Here is a 4,329-nt window from a genome sequence, read left to right as displayed (position 1 = left end):
ACTTGTTTCCATAGATTTCGCTTCAAAAATGCTTTCACAATGAAATCTTTTGATAAAACTTTTCAACCACTGTTTCATTTACTTAGCGATAAAATTTCCAAATACAACGAAGCACGTATTTATTATCTAACTGAGAAGCGAAACACAAAGTTTCATGAATTTTAGCTTTAAAAAGGTTTTAATGCGACGAAATATTTGCTTAAAAGCATTCATCCTCTGTTTCACCCCTATAGCGGTTAAATTTGAAAAAAATACTGGAACACGGATTTCTTTAATTCTGACCGAGAATCCAAATACCAATTTTTGCAGATCTAGCTTCAAAATTGCCTTAATATCAAAATATTTTTCAAAAAACTTTTCATCCCCATTTCACCCCATTAGGGATGGAGTTTCGGAAAATCCTTTCTGAAACTGTGTCTACAGTATAAGGTCAACGCCCTCTGCAAATTTCAACCCTAGCGGTTTCGGCTGGGCAATGATCATTCAGTCAATCAGTCGGTCACGACATTTCCTTTTGTATGTAGAGGTTTATTCTTTCACCAAGAAATTAGTTTGCTTGCTATCACACCTCACTGCATGATACACAAACATGTAGACACACATGTTATCTAATTGCTTACGTTAGTGTTACTTGGAAAACATAATACTTAGTGCTCGCCCCACGTTCTAGTAATTCAGTTGCTGTTTAGATCAGACACACGTCGCATTTCCAGCGATATTCCTAGAATTGATAAGACGCATAATTAATAAGACGCATTTTCCAAGCCAGTCAGACGACCACATCAGACCTGCTGAAATACCAGGTAGTTCCACAACTCTCCAATAAGTAGGGAATGACATCTTCACCTTCACAACTACTAAAATTTGCTACATCAACATTCTTTCTTTAAAATTAATTTCACTACAACCTGATTAAAATGTCTTGATATTTGACACTTCACGCATTGGAGCTCTCTTCCCCCAATCAGAGCGATCAACGCCATACCCAAATTGTTCACCTTTACCAAACTGCTACAACAAATGGGCAGCTCATTTCCAGTTCCTTGTCTGGTTTTTTTTTTTTTTTTTTCTTGGTGGCCTTTCCGGTTTCATCATACACACCAAAAACAACACAAACAAAACGGTAGTAACGAAACATGCACGTTTCTTAAACAGTTTAGCCAAGTGCTATTGGAGCCTTTCGCACAAGATGCGATCCGGAGCAAGATATTCAGTTATTATCATCACAGAGATCAGCCAACAGTAGATAAGCTTCATTCGACTCTGGATGAGGCCGAACTTTTTGAAGACAGCAAATCATCGTTGCAATTTATTCTTTATAAAACAGTCATCGGAAAGCGTGCTGTAGCGCAGTGGCTAAGTAGCAGTCCTGAGGTGCAGAAGGGAGTGGGTACGAATATTTTTAATTGTAAATCTTTGTCAAAATTATCCTGATTATTATTATTTTCAATTAATTGGTGTAAATGTAATTTTTTTGTTTTTAACCTTTTGCCACATCATTTTCATCATCACATTTTCTATATTAGCGCTTATTCTTTCTTGCTGTCAGTCTTTTTTCTTTTGGAATCTGTGTCGTCTACAATTGTAGCCGAATGCCAACCAGGGCTGCTCATCGGCTGGAATAGCGTCATCTGGTATAGCGAGTTTGAGGGCAGTTTCAGGTAACCGATGAAAGTGAGAACTTACATCTCGGTTTTAGTGCTGAACAGAAGTACTCCCGCCTTGAATTTGCTCGTTGAGGTCAACTTTAATTGCCATGAACAAGGCGAGCGTGATTAATAGGTCTGCCGTATTTTGCTGACCGCCGTCTTCTCGAATACATTTCACATCACGAGGTTGTGGTGAGGCTAGGACACAAGTGTAAGTTCGGGGCTGCAAAACTCGTCGTCTGCCGCAGTTCAGTCGTTGATCACTTAAAATCAACTGTGGACAGAACGTCTCGCGTTCCCGCCGTAGCTGACGGCAGCCGCTTCCAACATTGCTTCGTGTTACATGAACAACACTCCTGAAGCGACCCGCCCTGTCGCCTTTAACAGATCGGCAGCCTCTGTGGCAAGTGACAGACGTCATCTATCAAATAATTTTAATCGGGCAGTAATAACACATCGTCGACATTGTAGCTGGTGGTTATAGTTAAACCGACGGTGTTCTGAGTGCTGCAGTGCAGGCTGCATCCATCGCAGGGCGCTGAAACATTGTAGGTATGTTCATTAACTGTCGCGCTTGCGGAGTATGCTGAAAAAATAATAGTTCCACTTTCTACCACTAGGTGAAAATATGGTGCTATAAGCAGTCAGAATGTGGTATGCGTGCAGGAAAAAGGGAGGAACGATCAAACAGGTGATAACGGTTGTTGTAGCACGTTTATTAGGATATGGTCACAAGTTAGAACATGGTCTCTCGAGTTAGCAACATGCTGCAGCCATAACAAAACATGATCGACAGCTGCTCACAGCATATGCAGTATAATCAAAGCGATAAGTCACCACATGCTGTCCTTGACTGCACCTGTGGTCAACACAATTTTTTTGTGGTCTAGGTGTAATGTAGTTGATTAGCAATCAAAACGTCCTGGGTTCTAAACCCACCACGGCTTAATTTTTGATTAATAATCAGCATTGTTGGCCGAAGACCTCTGACATAAGAAGTCACCCTCATTCTGCCAATGGCCTTGTCAACGGAGGCGGAGGAGCAGAAAGAGGTTCAGGGCACTCTCTTATCCTTGAGGTGGGAAACTATCCCTAAAGGCGGAAGAATCAGCAACGGTCAACGGCATGAGGATGCAGAAGGCAATGGAAACCACTGAATTAAAGACACATAACGTATATCCACAGGCCCATAACTGAAAAAGCGTCATTATAATTTTTCTATTGGCAAAATATTCCGGAATAGTCCGCCAGTCGGATCTCTGGGAGTGGACTGCCAAAGGGGAGATGACCATGAGAAAAAGATTGAATTACCAACGAAAGGAATTTCAGAAGCCTGAATGTGGTAGGAAAGCTGGAAAACCTGGAAAGGGAAATGCAAGGGCTCAATCTAGATATAGTACACGTCAATGAAGCGAAATGGACACAAGACAAGGAATTCTGGTCAGAAGAGTATAGGGTAATATCAACACCAGCAGAAAATGGTATAATGGGAGTGCGATTCGTTATGAGTAGAAAGGTAGGGCAGAAAGTTTTTTACTGTGAACAGTTCATTAGTAGGGTTATTATTATCAGAATCGACAGCAAACCAACATCGATAACGATAGATCAGTTATACATGCCGACTTTGAAATCTGAAGATGAAGAGACAGAGAAAGTATATGAGGATATTGAAAGGGTAATACAACACATAAGGGGAGATAAAAATCTAATAGTCATGGGGGAATGGAATGCAGTTGTATGGGAAGGAATAGAAGTAACGGTTACAGGAGAATATGGACTTGGGACAATGCATGAGAGACGAGAAAGCCTAATTGAGTTCTGTAACAAGTTTCAGCTTGTAATAGTGAATACCCTGTTCAAGAATCACAGGATGAGGAGGCATAATTGGAAAAGTCCGGGTCATACGGAAATATTTAAGTAATATTACGTCATGGTCAGGTAGAGATTCCGAAATCATATACTGGACTGTAGGGCATACCCAGGAGCAGATATAGACCCAGATCACAATTTAGCAGTGATGTAGAGCACGCTGAAGTTTAAGAGATTAGTCACGAAGAATCAGTACACAAAGAAGTGGAACAAATAAGCCAGAAGGGATTGATAACCTTCCACCAGAATTTCTCAAATTATTGGGGGAAGTGGCAACAAAACGACTACTCACGTGTAGACTGTATGAGTCCGGCGACATACCATCTGACTTTCGGGAAAATATCATCCAGACAATTCCGAAGACTGCAAGAGATGACAAGTGCGAGAATTACCGCACAATCAGCTTAAAAGCTCATGCATCCAAGTTGCTTACAAGAATATTATACAGAAGAGTGGAAAAGAAAATTGAGGATATGTTAGGTGACGATCAGTTTGGCTTTAGGAAAGGTAAAGGCACCAGAGATGCAGTTCTGACGTTGCGGTTGATAATGGAAGCAAGACTAAAAAAATCAAAACACTTTCATAGGATTGGTCGACCAGGAAAACGCGTTCGACAGTGTAAGATGGTGCAAGATGTTCGGAATTTTGGGAAAAATAGGGGTAAGCTCTAAGAAGAGAGGGGAATATACAATATGTACAAGAGCCAAGGAGGAATAACGAAAGTGGACGACCAAGAACGAAGTGCTCGGTTTAAAAAGGGTGTGAGACAGGGATGTAGTCTTTCGCCCGTATTGTTCAACCTGTATATCGA

This window comes from Schistocerca cancellata, chromosome 5 (genome assembly GCF_023864275.1).
Source record: "Schistocerca cancellata isolate TAMUIC-IGC-003103 chromosome 5, iqSchCanc2.1, whole genome shotgun sequence".
Taxonomy (NCBI): Eukaryota; Metazoa; Arthropoda; class Insecta; order Orthoptera; family Acrididae; genus Schistocerca; species Schistocerca cancellata.
Note: the sequence above shows the minus strand (reverse complement) of the source record.